Here is an 18,524-nt window from a genome sequence, read left to right as displayed (position 1 = left end):
TACCAGGAAAGCATATTTGGAGTCAGTATAAATGTTAATTCTTAGGCTTTGGCAATTGCAAAGTGCTAGTGAGCACTATGGCACACCTAGCTTTTCTTATTTTTTTTCTATGAAAACTACTGACATCAAAAAACCAATGGTCCTTCGTATTTTTAACAGTGGCATCTTAAATCTGGACAAATAGAGTAAGCAAGATCAATAACCTTTGAACATTTTTGCTCTATAGAGAAAGAAGTACAGTGGTTAGGTTCGGGCATACAGGTAACTAGGTTTAAAGTTTGACAAGTTTTAAGTATTATTTCTGGCATATCTATAAGTATAGTCCAATATTTAATTAGTTTGTTTCTATCATCCACTGATGGCCTTTGGCTTCTAAGACAAATCTGGACCTGATGTGACATCATTACAGTCAAGGACTGTCCCATAGTGAGCTTTGAGGCTCTTTTTATGAGGAGGGCTGTTCTATGCTTAGCTACAGCATCTGTTTGCAATTGCACCTCAACAGAGGTGGCCTCTAGGATAAATATGAAAAAGGGATGAAACCAATAAGACGACCTTTGAGTGGTCCAGCCTTAACAATATCCTGATTACAGAGGATCATTGTCAAGTGGGAGAAAACTTGTCAAGAGAGAAGGGGAGTCCGCCATGCATCATCCAATCCACTCATAAAGAAAGTGGGGTCATCCATTATCTCCATAAGTCCATAGTTAATCCTATGGAGTGTGGTATGGTGGCTTTTAGGCAATTTCATTATTCCAGCCACACATAAGGTGTTAAGTTATACAATTGTAGGGGAATCAATCCCATTTTTCAGTTGTTTAATCATGTGCCGTGGGGTCTGCGAATATCCCCACAAAACAGTAAGATCAACTAAAGAAGCTATTGTACAACTTCTTTGAAGTTTACCTCAAATTGTTTAGCTTAGGTAAACATTTAAAGACAATCAAATCTAGAGTTTAACATCCATAAAGGAGTGTTACTAAAACAATTTTTCTCTCTAAAATAACCCTCATTTACAGAGATAGCCAAATCAGGACTAATTCACTTGTGAAACTTGGCCCATTATTTACATAAGCTCAGCAAGAACAGTTGAGTGTGATCATATAGATCTTTTAGCATCTGCTTTGGTGGAACTTCTTATAAGGAATCTCTAGGTTGAACTTTTAGTGGCCTCTCCGGGCCAGAAGCCAAGCCCTGTACTTGCCATCAGGCATGCCTGCAATACCTGTTAATTTGGGCGAATGCCTCTTCTGAGTCTCCGCACCTACCAAAGAGTGACATTCTTTACTCACCTGGTGAGGCTGCTGGGAACTCTGTAAGCAAGGTATCAGGCCAACAGTCCCAAGGGGCTTTATGGCTCCAGGTTTCATAAAGTCAACCTTAGTTCCTTAAGGCTGTCTGGTCATATCTGAGTCTTTTCAAATATGACATCCCAGTCAAAGCCCTGGTAAAATAACCAGTTTCCAATTCTTTCCTGTTACAAGGAAAACAGATTCTTATTGAACTTATGCAAATGACTGATTGCCATGGAAGAATGAATACTTACTGAGACCTTTTGGTTTCAGAGGGTTCAGATAGAGAGAAAAGCTTGAATGCTTTGAGCACTTTTACAAATGAGCACTTATACATCTCTATAAGTTACAGATAACTTAAGAAAATGTATCCCTAGTCTGGAAGAGCAAACATTAGAGAGAACCGGCAATGTTTAAAGTAAGACAAAACATTAAGAGACATAACACTATAATCTTTTAGTTCATTTAGTCCCATATTACTAATTCTGGTGAATGCGGCTTTAGTCAGTTTTGGAAATTCTTACCCATTTCAGTTTTAGGATTTTCAAGTATATCAAATATCTGTATTTGTCCTGAAAGTCCTTTATAGGAATCTCCTTGAAGATAAAACTCATTTTACTAGAGAATTAAAACAATTATAAATGACAAAAACTCAGAATGAATATGGTTAGAGCTAAAGAAACACAGGAGTTTACAATTTAGCTGCAAGGAAATCAGGTTATTTCTGTGATACATAACATTTACATAATTACAGTATCAAGTGGTGATTTCTCAAAACGTTAAAACTTTAGGAAGTGCGTAGAATCTCTAGAATAGTTATAGTATTTTCCCAAATGTAACCCAAGGTTTATCATTGGTTCCGTAGTACTTCATGAGCAACTTCACATACCAAGGAAAAGCCTGAGTTAAAGAGATTTACGATTTAAATCTTGTCAACAATTGCTAAAACCTTAGAAAGTTTAAAAACACATGCCTAAATATAATTAGGGATGTTAAACACCTGATAAAACAAAACATAGAAACTGAATTTTTCAGGCAGGCAAAGAGAAAACCATTTACACTTTTTAACAGATCAATTAGCTAAGAAAACTTTGCCCCTTTTAAACATAAAGAAAACCAGCTTTTTATACCAGTGTCTTTCCCTTTTTTTTATTTTACTTCTAAGTGTGCAGTCTTAAGATAGGAGTTTTCTGGGTTTCCCTCCTATCATGAATGATGTCGCAGACAAAGGAGGGGGATCTTTCCCCTTCTGTCCTGTTCCCATCCCTCATGGGAATTTAGGAGCGTCTTAGCTAAGGCCTGTCCGCATAAACCCCGGAACAGGCTACTCCGTGGAGTAGATGACTGTTATGCCATATGACGCCCCGTGAGACTCAAGGTGCAGCCCACTCAGACTCCGTAGACGAAGTGGTGGAGCCATACAGACACATTCACACAGTCAGGCACTCTTCAGATTCAAACAGGTTGGATATCCTCCCCTTCTGGGCATCTCTGGCTAATGGGAGGTAATCAGTCTCCCCTTTCACTCTTTACAGATTAGAGTGAGTTTCTATGGTTACAGGCAATGGAGGATGGTAACAGGGTGTTTTCGCAGTGCCTCAAGGTTGGGCTGCTTCCTTAAACTCTCAAGGCCAAATGGCCCTTATTTCCATCGGTCTTAGTTACACTAAGCAGAACTTTGTATTCTTAGAAACACCTTTAGTTATTAACCAATTGTGAACTGTTACAACAGAATTCTTCAGGTGGCAAATTTATGAATCAGTTAAGTGTAGAACACGTTTACCAACAGATTTAAATACTCTTAGTTTCTTTGCAGTAAGAAGTCAAAAGCACAAACCTACATCCAATAATTAACGACTTAGCATTTTATCCTGTTAGGTTAAGACAATTCAATTCCATTTGTCATCCAAGTGAGACTTTAAAACTTTCAGATTACCAAAGACTTTGAAAGCTATTTCAGCAATTACCCATTAGAACTTTGAGACAGACAATTAACCATCAGTTTAGTCATTTCTCCGCTAACAAATTTTAATAACACAAGCTTATTTGACCTTCAGTAAACTTCGAAGTTTCACATCTACTGCTGTAACTTCAAAGACACGTCTTATCTTAATTAAACCAACAAACTTAACTTAGTTCCAATACTGATTTACGTTCCACCTGGACCCACTCCACTTTGAATGTAAGATCTGGAGTGGGGGTGTTCTTCTTGCTCCTTGACAGTGAAGAGAGAAGGAGCTGTGGTGCATGATCTAGAGGCCAGTCATGCAGGCTGCACACACGTTGGTACAGAAACACATAAGGGGGAAACAGAAGAAACAAAGCGCCGCCAGGAGGCAGAGAAAGGATTCCCAGTTTTGGAGCTCCTAAGCCCCCAACGGAGGAGCAGACGCCATGCTTTCCCACCAGCAAGGGGGGAGGGGTTAAGCAGTCCAAGTCAGGCCAGAGAACACAGGGAAACTTCCCCGAAACAAAGAGAGTTTCGGCAGCTGCTTGGGAATATTCCCTATGGTCTCTGTCTCGAGTTAGACCAACCCCAGTTGGCTCCAGTTAACCTTAATCAAGGGAAACACAAAGGGCGACGAGAAAAGCACACAAGACACACAAGACAATTAACAAAAAGGTCGCTGCGCGGTTTCGGTATATCACCGAAAGCAAAATTTCCACCGGCCCAGGGAGCCTCGAGGTCTCCCTGCGGTGGACAGACTCCGTCCAGAGTCGAGGCACCTCTGGAACGGACAGACGGATATAACCCTCGGACAGATGAGGGGCACCGAAAAATCGGGCCCCTCGACACCCTGGAGCGTCCCCCAGGGCTGGCAGGGGAGAAGTCCGAGTTCGTCAGCTCCTTCTCAAGCTGCCTACAGAATACAGACCAACAACGCACGCTGTTGTACAGTCCTATTCTGCTACCCGCAGAACAGGCAGGACAGAGGCCTCACAAGACGAGAGACAAACAAGGACGTGAGAAAGGAGACAAAGACACAGTTATTAAAAGTTAAATGCTGGCCAGCTTACCTCCCGGTGGGAGTCAGTTGGATCCGTGGGCAGGAGTCCGATGATCTCGGTGGGACCTCCAAATGAAAGACCCGCGGATCCCCTTACCCAAGAATCCAACACTGCCACTGGATGCAATCAGCAAGAGGTTCTTTATTGTTACGCAGGCGCCTGCTGGGTGGTCAGCGCGCGCCTGCGGGTGGTCAGCAGCTCCTGCTAGCTGAGCACACCAGGCTGGGGTGGTGCAGGATTTTTATAGACAGGTACAAACAAGTCCCGGATGGGACGGGGCCGATTGGCTGACAATTTGAACATTTGAAAAAAGGCATACTCGGTGTTAGTGGATTGGCCCTGGAAGACCCCCACGCGCGAAGAAAAAGGCGGGAAGGGGAAACAAAGAGGGGAAGTTTTAATCTTATTACTTCAGCAGAAAGACATCCTGCCTACGTGACTATGCAGCCCCCTTGCTTACGTGACTATGCCCCGGCTATTAGGAGAGGGTATCTTGTTCAAACAGGAGTCAAGTGTCATGCCCTAAAAGCCAAGCAGTTACAGAAAGGCAAAAGAGCAGTTACATTGAATTCAACCCTGGGGGAAGGGTCTTTTCATTGCAAGGGGAGGAGGGGTACTTTTACACAACAAAAGAGCAGTTAATTACTTAACGACGAGGGGGGGGTCTTTCAGTTACAGAAGGGCAAAAGAGCGATTAATAAGCAATTAATAACCTAATTTACGCCTAAAAGCCAGCAGTTCACAGAAAAGCAAACAAGCGGTTAGTTATCCTATCTATCTTCTAGGGGAGGGGTCTTTCACATCTACATACAAGTGGAAGGGCTTGGTAATGTCTGGGATGGCCAATGCTGGGCACTCAGTAAGGCTGTTTGTCTAGGGCTGACTGACTGGCAAAGGCAAGATCGTTTACATGAGTTATCATGCAACTTCTCTGAAATTTACCTGTCTAGCTTAAGTAAATAAACATTTAAAGATAATCTAATTTAGAATTTAACACCCATAAATGCATGTTATTAAAACATAATTTTTCTCTCTAAAATAGCCCTCATTTCCAGAGATAGCCAAATCAGGACTAAGTCATTTAAAAACAAGTCCATTTTTAACAAATTTACCCTAATTATTTACATAAGCTCAGCAAGAACAGTGAGCATAATCCTATAGATCTTTTAGAATCTGCTTTGCTGGAACTTCTTATAAGGAATCTCTAGGTTGAACTTTTAGTAGACTCTCCTGGCAAGAAGTCAAGCCACGTATTTGCCATCAGACATGCCTGCAATACCTGTCGACTTGGGCAAATTCTTCTTCCTGAGGTCCTGCCCCTGCCAGGAAATAACATCCTTTATTCACCTAGTGAGGCTGCTGGGAACTCTGTAAGTAAGGTATCAGGCCAACAGTTCCAAAGGGCTTTATGGCTCCAGGTTTTGTAAAGTCAACCTTAGTTCCTTTAAGTTGTCTGGTCATATCTGAGTCTTTTCAAATATGACATGCCAGTCAAAGTCTTGGTAAAGTAACCAGTTTCCAATGCTGTCCTGTTACAAGGGGAACAGATTCTTATTGAACTTATGCAAATGACTGATTGCCAAGGAAGAAAGAATACTTATTGAGAGAAAAAAGTTGAATGCCTTGATTCATTTATAAATGAATACCTTTACATCTCTATAAGTTACAGGTAACTTAAGAAAAAGTTTCCCTAGTCTAGAGGAGCAAACATTACAGAACCAGTAATGTTTAAAACATTAAGAGACACAACATTACAACCTTTCAGTTCATCTAGTCCCATGTTACTAATTCTGGTTTAGTCCGAATGTAGCCTTACTTCTGTAAGTCTTTACTCATTTCAGTTCCCAGGATTTTAACATATCAAAGACCTGTATTTATCCTGAAAGTCTTCCCATATAAATTTCCTTTAGGGTAAAATTTATCTTACAAGAGAATTAAAACAATTACAAGTGACAAAAACTCAGAATAGATATAGTTAAATATCAAGTGATGACCCTTATCAAAACATTAAAATTTTAGGAAATGTATAGAACCTCTAGAATAATTACAGCATTTACCCAAATGCAACCCAAGGTTTATCATTGATTTAGCAGTACTCCCTGAGTAATTTAGCATATCAAGAAAGCCTTAAGAGCCTAAGAGATCTCATTTACAACTGTGGGCAGGCAAAGAGAAACCATTTACATTTCAATTAACCTAAGAAAACTGTCCTTTTAAACAGAGGGAAAACCAGCTTTTCTATACCAGTGTCTTTCCCTTTTTTTTTTTTTTTTTTTTTTTAATTTTTAAGCATGCAGTCTTAAGATATGAGTTTTCTGGGTTTCCTTGCCATCATGAAAGATGTCGCAGACAAATGGATAGGGATCTTTCAGATGCTGTCCTGTTTGTGTCCCTCGTGAGCATCTTAGCTCCCTTAGGAGCATCTTAGCTAAGGTCTGTCCGTATAAACCCTGGACCGGGCTACTCCATGGAGTAGACGACCGTTATGCCATATGACGCCCCGTGAGACTCAGGGTGCGCCCCGTGAGACTCAGGGTGCAGCACACTCAGACTCCGTAGCCAAAGCAGTGGAGCCATACAGACACATTCACACATTCAGGCACTCTTCAGATTCAAACAGGTTAAACACCCTCCCCTTTGGGTATCCCTAGTTAATTGGAGGCAATCAGTCTCCTCTTCCATTTTTTATGAAAGGATTTAGCTCTGACAGTGGCCTTGGGGCTGTTTTCCTCTCTTTCTTATTTAAAGAGGATCAGGTATCAGGTTTTTCTCTCTTTTTACATATCTTCTACCTTTTACATACAGAATTTTTTTTTCATTTCCACCAGTCTTAATTACATTTAACAGAATTTTGTACTCCTAAAAATACCTTAACCTCTACTGAAGATTAAATATAAACCAATTGTGAGTTGTTACAACAAATTCTTTAGATGGCAAATGTATCAATCAGTTAAGCACAAAACATGTTTACCAACAGATTTCAAAAGCACAAACCTAGTTCCAGCAATCAGCGCTCTATCATTTTAATCCCATTTGGTTTAGTTTCAGGTTAGCAAAGACTTTGAAAGCTACTTTAACAATTTTCCATTAAAACTTTGAGACAGACAATTAACCATCAGTTTAGTCATCACTTTGCTAAAAGATTTCAACAGATTTTAACAAATAACATGAGCTTGTTTGACTTTAAAAACTCTGAAGTCTCACATTTACTACTGTTAACTCAAAAGACTTGTTCATTCTAATTAACTCGACAAACATAACTTAGTTCAAATACTCATTTACGTTCCACTTGGGCCCACTCCGTTTCGAATGTTTATCTGAGACCCAGGTGGGAAGATCCGGAGTGGGGAGTGTTAGGTCCAGGGGGCGCTCTTCTTGTTTCCCCGACAGTGAAGAACAGAACAAAGTGCCCCCAGAATGCAGAGAAAGGGTTCCCAGTTCTAAGGCTCATTAGTTCCAGGAGAGGAACAGACGCCATGCTTTCCAACCACCAAGGGGGAGGGGCTAGGCATGATGAGGGAGCAGGAGGCTGGTTGAGGACAAAGCAAAAGCTGGCACCTTGAACCCCCTCTCCACCCACTCCCCTGGGTAATATGTGTAACATCCCTCAGGCACCCCTGACTGCCCTAAAAGAAAAATAAATAGTTAACTTGCAGAGATCACAATCCTGCAAGGCAGGAGTCTCCCTTGGTTTACAAATGTCCTAGAGATCTACAAACAAATGTTACCTTATCAATAGCACAATTTCCAGAAGCAAATAACTCAGTTCCTCAAGCCCTAAATAAAGTTAAATTTCTTCTAAACCTAAATCTCACTAACAAGGACACTTGATAGGAGAAATGTGAAACTTTATCTCTAGATCTCCAAGATAGTGTCAAGAATCATTCCCAAGCATATGGCCCACTGATATACATCTAAAGGGTCTCACAAGAATATTTTTACTACTAGTAATAAATAACCTTTCTCCCAACAATACCTAGCTCCTCAAAGTCCTGGAGATCTCACTTCCAAAATTCCTTAGAGACTAACATCACCTGCTTTGTTCTCACCTGCCCAACTCCTGTGTATATAATCAGCCCCTCTTCCTGCCCATGGGTCTTTTAATAAACCACCATTTTGAAACAAAGATGTCTCAAGAATTCTTTCTTGGTCATCGGCTCTGGACCTCAGCCCACCGAACCTCACCTATGTTCTAGAACTTCATCAGACAGGCCAGAGAAGGCAAGGAATGTCCCCAAAACAAAGTTTGTTTTGGCAGCTGCTTGGGAATATTCCTTAAAGTCTCTGTCCTGAGTTAGACTAATTCCTATTGGCTCCAGTTATAGCCCTTAACACATGAAATGAGTGAGGGCGAAGCCCCACATCTATTAGGAGGAACAGAGAGATGAAAGTCAGAGTCCCCTTACTCTCTGCTTGCCCCATTCCTTCAAACACAACAAACAACACAACAGACTACAAAAGAGACAAGACACAGACAATTGCAAACCCAGCGGCCCTTACCCAGAGCCGGCCATGGGTGGGATTTATTTCAGCCCCCTACAGACTCGCCAGGGGATTTCTTGGTCCCCTAGAGACATTTGCCAAGAAGAGCCACAGAAGAGGAAAAGACCCAGCGGCCCTCACCCAGAGACTGCTGATGGTGGGAGTTTTCCCAGCACCCTACAGATGACCACCTGGGGGTGCTTGGACCCCCACATGATCTACCAGAAGAGGGATGGGGCATCCCCACATCCACTCCAGCCCTGGGGAGCATGGATGCATCCAACTTCACCCCGGTGGGCCATACCTGGAGGTGCGCAACCAGACAGATTTAGACACAGAAATTCCAATGCTGGCTCAGTTCTCATCATTTAATCCCTGTGAGCCGCCATATGTTAGGTCCCCCAAAAAGTGGGTACCCCAATAATGAGTCAGTGAGATGAGCGAGGCTGATACAAAGCGAAGGTCAAGCAAAGCTTTATTTCGTGCCTTACAATATCTCATGGTGGTTTTGACTTCTTTTACCTGATGATCAGTTTAGATGTTTTCATGTATTTTTTGGCCATAGGCAAGTCCTTTAGGGGGAAAAGTGTATTCAGATCCCCACTGCCCTTAGAAACTGGTTTTGTGTGTGTGTGTGTGTGCTTGTTTGTTTGTTCATTTGGAATTACATGGAATCTTCAGATATTTTAGGTATTAGCCACTGACTAGAGATATCATTGGCAAACATTTTCTGCTGTTCAATAGGTTGCCATTTTATTTGGTTGACAAGTTTTTTCACTGCACAAAAGTTTTTTTTTTCCCCCCTTAGGTGGAGTCCCAATAGTTTGTTTGCTTTTATTTCCTTTGCCTGAGGAGACACATCCAGAAAACTATTGCTAAGATTGATGTCCAAGAGATTACTGCCTATGTTTCTTACAGAGTTTTATGGTTCTAAGTCTTATGTATTTAGATTTTTTTTTTAATGTATTTAGATTTTTAAAGCACTTTGAGTTTGCTTTTATGTATCCTTCAAGAAGTTGCCCAGTTTGGGGGCCATCATATTGCCCAATTTCATGCTTTATTACAAATCTGTGATCACCAAGACAGCATGTACTAGCATAAAAACAGACTCATAGACCAGTGGAACAGAGTAGAGAGCCCAGCTATGGACCCTCAACTCTATGGTCAAATAATCTTCAACAAAGCAGGAAAAAATATATAGTGGAGAAAGGATGGTCTCTTCAATAAATGGTACTGGGAAAATTGGAATGAAACTCGACCATTCTCTTACATCATACCAAAGATAAACTCAAAACTCAAAGATAAACTCAAAAAGGATGAAAGATCTCAACATGAGGCAGGACTCAAAATTCACAAATCAATCAATGTGATAGAACAAATTAATATGAGAAGAGAGAAGAACCACATGGTCCTCTCAATTGGTGCAGAAAACCCATTTGACAAAATCCAGCATCCGTTCCTGATTAAAACGCTTCAAAGTATAAGGATAGAGAGAACATCATGAACTTCATCAAATCTATCTATGAAAGACCCACAGCAAATATCATCCTCAATGGGAAAAAGCTTGCAGCCTTCCTGTTGAGATCAGGAACAAAACAAGGATGCCCACTTTCACCACTCTCGTTCAACATAGTATTAGAAGTCCTAGCAACAGCAATCAGACAACAAAGAGAAATAAAAGGTACCCAAATTGGCAAGGAAGAAGTCAAACTCTCTCTCTTCGCTGATGACATGATTCTTTATATAGAAAACCCAAAAGACTCCATTCCCAAACTACTAGAACTCATACAGCAATTCAGCAACATGGCAGGATACAAAGTCAATATAAAGAAATCAGTGGCTTTCTTATACACTAACAATGAAAATACAGGAAGGGAAATTAGAGAATAGATTCCATTTACTATAGCACCAAGAACCATAAGATACCTGGGAATAAACCTAACAAAAGAGGTAAAGGATCTTACTTGAAGAACTACAGAACACTCATGAAAGAAATTGAAGAAGACAAAAAAAGATGGAAGACCATTCCATGCTCGTGGATCAGAAGAATAAACATTGTTAAAATATCTATACTGCCTAGAGCAATCTATACTTTTAATGCCATTCCGATCAAAATTCCACCGGTATTCTTCAAAGAGCTGGAGCAAATAATTCAAAAATTTGTATGGAATCAGAAGAGACCCCGAATCGCTAAGGAAAGGTTGAAAAACAAAAATAAAGCTGGGGGCATCACGTTATCTCATTTCAAGCTTTATTACAAAGCTGTGATCACCAAGACAGCATGGTACTGGCATAAAAACAGACACATAGACAGTGGAACAGAGTAGAGAGCCCAGATATGGACCCTCAACTCTATGGTCAATTAATCTTCGACAAAACAGGAAAAAATATACAGTGGAAAAAAGACAGTCTCTTCAATAAATGGTGCTGGGAAAACTGGACAGCTATAAGTAGAAGAATGAAACTCAACCCTTCTCTTACACCGTACACAAAGATAAACTCAAAATGGATAAAAGATTTCAACATGAGACAGGAATCCATCAGACTCCTAGAGGAGAATATAGGCAGTAATCTCTTTGACATCAGCCACAGCAACTTCTTTCACAACATGTCTCCAAAGGCAAAGGAAACAAAAGCGAAAATAAACTTTTGGGACTTCATCAAAATCAAAAGCTTCTGCACAGCAAAGGAAACAGTCAATAAAACAAAAAGGAAACCCACAGAATGGGAGAAGTTATTTGCAAATGACAGTACAGACAAAAGGTTGATATCCAGGATCTATAATGAACTCCTCAAACTTAAAACACATTAAACAGGCAAACATATCAAAAAATGGGCAGAAGATATGAACAGAAACTTCTCCAATGAAGACATACAAATGACTATCAGACACATGTAAAAATGTTCATCACCACTAGGCCTCAGGGAGATTCAAATTAAAACCACATTGAGATTTCACCTTATACCAGTTAGAATGGCCAAAATTAACAAAACAGGAAACAACATGTGTTGGAGAGGATATGGAGAAAGGGGAACACTCTTCCACTCTTGGTGGGAATGCAAGTTGGTGCAGCCTCTTTGGAGAACAGTGTGGAGATTCCTCAAGCAATTAAAAATAGAACTTCCCTGTGACCCTGCAGTTGCACTCCTGGGTATTTACCCCAAAGATACAGATGTCATGAAAAGAAAGGCCATCTGTACCCCAATGTTTATAGCAGCAATGGCCACGGTCGCCAAACTGTGGATAGAACCAAGATGCCCTTCAATGGACGAATGGATAAGGAAGATGTGGTCCATATACACTATGGAGTATTATGCCTCCATCAGAAAGGACGAATACCCAACTTTTGTGTCAACATGGACAGGACTGTAAGAGATTATGCTGAGTGAAATAAGTCAAGCAGAGAGAGTCAATTATATGGTTTCACTTATTTGTGGAGCATAACAAATATCATGGAGGAAAAGGAGTGTTAGAGAGGAGAAGGGAGTTGAGGGAAATTGTAAGGGGAGGTGAATCATGAGAGACTATGGACTCTAAAAAACAATCTGAGGGGTTTGAAGTGGCGGGGGGGGGAATGTTGGGGGAACCGGGTGGTGGGTATTAGAGAGGGCATGGATTGCATGGAGCACTGGGTATGGTGAAAAAATAAAAAATAGTGTTTTTCTGAAAATAATTAAATAAATTTAATTTAATAAAAACACATATTCAAAAATAAATAAATAAAATTAATTTTAAAAAAATTGCCCTTTCCAAACCTCTAAATAATAAATAAATAATAAATAAATAAATAATTGACTCTAGCTACTAAATTATGTGTTACACAATGAATTCTCAAAAATTCACTTCCATATCATAAATACTCATAAAATTCTATATTGCATATAACAAAATTTCTAATTATGTAAAAATGGTATGTAAAAATTGTAAATGTAAAAAATTGTAAAATGTAAAAAAGTGTAAAAGTTGTTTTATTATTTGTGCTATAAATACAAATGATTGAACAAAGCTTTTAAAGTTATCCAATCCATCACCTTTGCCCATTTTAGAGATGAAAAATAAGCACCTTAAATCTGAAAGAACTTTTGTAACATTTTCTTCTTTGGGTCAAAGCTAATATTAGAACCTTCATGTTCTGGCTACTCACCCAGGCTACTTAGAAGCCTTCACTGCTTCTAAGTAGCAAAGCACTAACTGCATTTGTAAATTGTAGAAATACATAAAAATTCCATACACAGCACTGAGATTTAATGAGAATGGATGAGAGTCACCCTACTGTATTTCTAATTCACTTGTGGAAATTTCCACTAATGAAAGATTATTTTAAGCTAAAACTTGGAAAAGTTATTATTGTAAATTAATCTATTCATCTATTAATTCTAGCATTCATTGCTAGGATTAAGGTTAGGTTCAAAGGCTAAAATCTGCCAATTTGGCTGACTTCAATTACACTGAAAACTGGCCTTACATAGGTCTCCCTTACGTATTTAAAGAAACTTCCCACATACTATGTTTTATTTTCCATTTTGCATTCTCGTCACTCCCCAAATCACTTTTAGTATCCTTCAGTGTAATTCTAGCTGCTGTTCCTAATGAAATGATTGAAGGCTAAGGAAGACTGTTGGCCATAAAATGAAAGCATTCTGGTAGTCTATATTGTTGCTGAAATTCAAAATTAAATAGATATTGAACCTACCATAAATATGCCATGTAGATAAATACTATTTCCCAGGTGTCACAGTGGCTTCAAGGGTTACTCACCACTTCCTCCCGCTTGGTCTTGTCTGTTGCTGGCCAGGCTTCCAGAGGCAGGTCAGGAAGCATAGGGGGCAGGGGCTGTATGGGGAACATCGGAGGCAGAGGTGGCTGTGGCGGCAGGGGCTGGATGTGGTGCACGGGTGGCTGGGGATGAATGGGCTGGTGAGCCTGTGGCTGGACGGGCTGGGGCTGGAAGGGCTGCTGGGCTGGCAGAGGGAGGTTTGGCTGGTGGTGTTGGGTTGGAGTCATGGAGTGTTGGCCAGGAACAGGCATCATTGGTTGCTGGGGGACCACGGGCTGCTGTGCTGGCATCATGGGGATGTGGTGATGAGGCTGTAGGGCATGACTTGGGAGATTCTGCTGGGACAGCACGGGAATGATTTGGTGGTGCAGCCATCCACCCATGGGTTCGTAACCATAGGAAGGGTACTGGTGAGAAACAGAGAGTCAGGTTTACCATTGGCCCCATTGACTTCCAGCTGGAAAAGTAGTCATGTTTTCTTTGTCATTAGGGTAATATGAATATTTATTCATTTTTCCTTGTATAAGAAATTCTAACTGTTCACATGATATGATATGAAACTAGATTTCACATTAATATCCGTATGAGGTAAAGGTATATTATTTCACTTAAAAGAAAAATGAAATACATGCTTAAAATTCTAAGGAAATAAAGAACAAAAAGTCTGCATACCGGATGCCTTATGTTCTGGTACCATTTCAGAGGTGTAAGGACCTTAGGAGAAAGTAACATTAGAACAAGTTTGTTTTAATTTAGTTGCATGAAATGCAGACTCACTAATGCAGTCTTCCCAAAATTGGGAGCCTGAAAATGTGAGTTCTACAGAAGAAAGAATAAGGTAAACGTTTGTCAGATACATCCTATGGTGAGGCAGTGTATTACATCCATCACATACATTTCTCATGTTTTCCTACATACTCTGAGGCAAATGTCATTACTGTCACTTTTACAGACAAGGTCATGTGGAGTTAAAGAGGCTTATAATCTTACTGAGGTGATTTTGTTTAATTCCACAGCTCCAGTTCTTCTTTGCAAGAGCAAAACAAAACAGAAAAATTAATGTCGTATAACATTAATTTTTGTCTTGATGTCACAATGAAAAAATAAAAGTGAAACATTGTGTCTCAGTGTAAAACACAGTCAAATATTCTGGTCAAATATGCCAACCTTTTGAGATATAACAAAATCATGCCTCAAATTGTTAATACTTTTCATCAGTTTGTATAAGTAAACAGATTCATGAATTATCTTCTGAACCTATGAGAGATCTTAGTTTCATTTCTCCAAAAATAAAATTGTACTTGAGTAACCTCAGGTCCAGGGATACACTTATGTAGTAGTATAGCATTTATGTCAATACAAGAAACAATTACTAAACTTGCTCAAGTTATATGTGACAAAGCACTTTTCATATAGCTTAACTATTTCACTCCTCAAACTATCTGAAGTGTGGGCATTCTAATTATTTCCCTGCTTCAGGTAATGAAACATTGTCATTATTTCCCTGCTTCAGGTAATGAAACCAAACAAAGCTCCTGAGAGAAAAACAATTTGCCCATAGTTCCTATGGCTAAAATGTAGTTGAGAAGAGCTTTAAACCTGATTTCCAGAAAGCATGCTCTCCATTGCTCTGAGAATGTCTCATAGACTTCTTGGTCATTGAACATTCAATAAAGAGAAACAAGGGAGACCCACAGAGTGTGAACATCTTAGAATCATGAGTTGTTTAACTGTAAAGGACCTTAAATAACATCATACCTGACTTCCCCACCTTTTATAGGACCGGAATAGAACAAAGCTGTCCAGCCAGAGCACTTTCTGCACTACCATGCAGCCTCAGCCTGAGTGGTAGTTGATGATGGATAGCTTTATAGCCATAGAGGAGACACTGAGTCAAAGAGGCCAATTAGAAGTATGCTGGGGCAGTGCAGGCTTGAGGCAACCCCTCAAATGAGAAATGGGGTAACATGAATTGGAAAAGTGGGACTAAGAAATATCTTGAAGAATCAACACAGTATTCTTTGCGGACCCCAGAACATTGTTAATTCAAACGATGGTCAGAATTAGTAAAGAGAAAAATTACCTCATAGCTGAAGTTGATATAACCAGGGTGCCCAGGATGAGGTGGTAGCTTTTATGGAGGGAAAGGAGAAGCAAGAGGGTGGGGAAGAGAAATAGCAAGGGAGAGGAAGACAGAGGAGGAAGGAGGGATATCAGAGAAAGAGAGGGAGAGAGGAGAAGAAATTAAGTCAATATGCAATTGTCCACATTAAGAGAAACTACTTTATAAGAATCTGTACAGTGCAAAATACATTTGAAGTCTACTTTTGTTTGAACCTGTATGCTGTGCAGGAACCTTTTAAAGAGGTCCAGGACAACTAAACGACTTTCCCAAGACCTGGAAACAAAAACCAGTGCACATTTAGCCTCCAGTGATCAGACAACGCCCACATCCATATGGTCCACTAATCCTACTATAATCCCAACCACCGTTTTATATCTTACTGAAACTCACTCCATTTTGGAAAAAGAGGTTTATTGTTCTTACACAATTATGAAATATCAAGAAGAGGAGAACTGTCTCACAAATCTTTTCTTACAGATAAGAGGTAGATAGTGATTAGTTATCAAAGAGGTTCCTTACAAATATCATGCAAACCACATTAACAACAACAGAAGAAATAACTACCTGTGAGTTATTGATGAATATGAAAATATGGGTGTGTTAAAGTGGAAACACTATCAATCCCTGGGAAAGTGAAAGAGTTGATTTATGAAATTTAAATCGATTCTTTTAATTATTCTATCAAAGTTTTTATGACAGAAAAAAATTAAAGTTCAAAATAAAAAGATCCTAAATAGTTATCTGCACCAGGACTGTCTGTCCCGTCAAAAAAGAGGCCATGTAACTGATGCCTGCAGTAGACAATGCTTGTTGTCCCTAGATAGGGAGAGAGAAAGATGAGAGAGAATCATGCAGAACATCTCCCAGAAACATCAAACTAATTAAAGCTATATTATTTTTAAATGCTCATATTTTCTAAGAGGGCTTTTTGGCTCCCACCTGACTGTGAATTATTTTAGTCATGCAACTTCCTTTCCTATACCTCCTTTATATAAGTCCCCAGGGAGTGGGTATGTTGAAGAGTCGGAAAATGGCTCTATTTGTAATTTAGGGATCTGTTAGGATATTGGGAATTGCCACAATGTAGGATTTCAGGAACCAGAGCACGAAATCTTGGTCTTTGGGAGAGAAATGAAGAGAAGAGGTAGCTCTGCTGGCTTCTGATTTATCAACTGCTCTTTATGCCACCAAAAAGCAGCTGGGTTCTTTGTTGCAGCTATCATATCTTATGTACATATGTCTAAAGAGAATGGCCCTGATTTCCAGGTTCTTGGTACATTTGAATGTAAAATATATCCATGTGGATTTTGCACAACCACATGGGAAGTCAAGAGTTTAGCAGGTGCACCCAAAGGGATGTGGTCTCTGACAACAAGATGAGATGGTTCAAGAAGGAAATTCCTAACACCTAACTAACAATCCCTACCTTCTGAAGGAACACAGTACTAAGGTTTGCAGAGCAGGAAGAGAGTTGGATTCTTGTGAGAAATTGTGTTTTAGAGAAAACTTGTGTTTTGTAGTATTTGCTCAGGGCTGTTAGAGGCCTTTCTCTGGAGGCCTTTCAAGGGTGCCTCAAAAAGTTCCTTCAACTGAAGATAGGCAATGATATGTACAGAGTGATTGTTTTCACATACTCTCCTGAAGTGTTTGTTAAAAAGCAAAGTTCTGGACACTATGCCCACTCTGGCTATACTAAATCAGAATCTTGGGTAGAGGCATTTGAGAATATTTCTTATAACAGGATTTTCCAAGTGTTTCTTTTTTTTTTTTTTAAGGTTTTATTTATTTATTTGACAGAGAGAAATCACAAGTAGTCGGAGAGGCAGGCAGAGAGAGAGAGAAGGAAGCAGGCTCCCTACTGAGCAGAGAGCCCAATGTGGGACTCGATCCCAGGACCCTGAGATCATGACCTGAGCTGAAGGCAGCGGCTTAACCCACTGAGCCACCCAGGCGCCCTTTCCAAGTATTTCTTAAACACAGAGATACTTGAGGACATCAGATCTCATACTATCTTAAACTCTAAAGTTAAACAGCTTTGGGGCAGATTTTTATGTCCAAGCTTGTGAAATTGGAAACTGACTGATATAAGGAGCATTTTACTCACAGGCATAGTGAAGGCTGCTCCCAAGAGGCAGGAAACAAAATCCAGGCTCCCATTTCTCATGGACCTGAAATATAAGTCAACATCTGCCTTTCTTGTCTCATCTCAAACATGAACATAATTAGTGCTTTATAATATATATATACTTCACATTAGTCTATTGCTTGTAAAGAGTTTGGGACCATCCATTGTATTACTTTAGTCACATGAAATCTCTAGTTCTTAGCTCATCTTGTTTCTTGGGCCACAGCAGTGTAAAGATGCTTTTCATTTATATTTGACCTAAACAAACATAGAGAAATGAACCGCTTATCTTTATGTAATTTGAAATGCTGTTTTCCTTTACCTCTCCAGCCTATATAGTCATCTAAGGTCACAGGAGCTAATTGTAACTTTCAAGTGATGATTAAAGACTGCTGTTGACTCTAGTAGTTCAGCAGATCATTAAGGTATTTACAATTATTGTATAGCATTTTATACTTTCAGAACAAGGAGCCACAGAAATATTTCTATTATCGTTCACTGGGCAATTGCTTCTACTAAAAACAAAAATTAATCATCTGAGAAAAGACGTTACGCAAATTGCCAAAATAGATTGAGGGAGTAGGATTTAGCGCTACATGTTCCAATGCTGCAGTATCATAGAGAGGCCTTTAAGTAACATCTCTGAGCTCTAGGGGTTGACATTGCAAAAAGATGTAAACAGGACCTCTCCCAGAAAGAGAGGTTTCTAATTT

At 39.7% G+C, this 18,524-nt stretch overlaps 1 pseudogene across 1 annotated transcript; it reads right to left on the bottom strand.

Moving 5' to 3' along the window:
- Positions 1 to 13,527: 13,527 nt before the first annotated feature.
- LOC309856905 (amelogenin, X isoform-like) lies at positions 13,528 to 17,843 on the bottom strand (annotated as a pseudogene). The gene is made up of 4 exons (XR_014316642.1): positions 17,791 to 17,843; positions 15,645 to 15,692; positions 14,234 to 14,275; positions 13,528 to 13,968 (listed from the first exon to the last, which is right to left on the bottom strand). The product of XR_014316642.1 is annotated as an amelogenin, X isoform-like (transcript).
- Positions 17,844 to 18,524: the final 681 nt, after the last annotated feature.

The sequence above is a fragment of the Mustela nivalis genome (genome assembly GCF_964662115.1).
Source record: "Mustela nivalis genome assembly, chromosome: Y".
In the NCBI taxonomy this organism is placed as follows: Eukaryota; Metazoa; Chordata; class Mammalia; order Carnivora; family Mustelidae; genus Mustela; species Mustela nivalis.
This window is presented reverse-complemented; position numbering and strand designations above follow the sequence as displayed.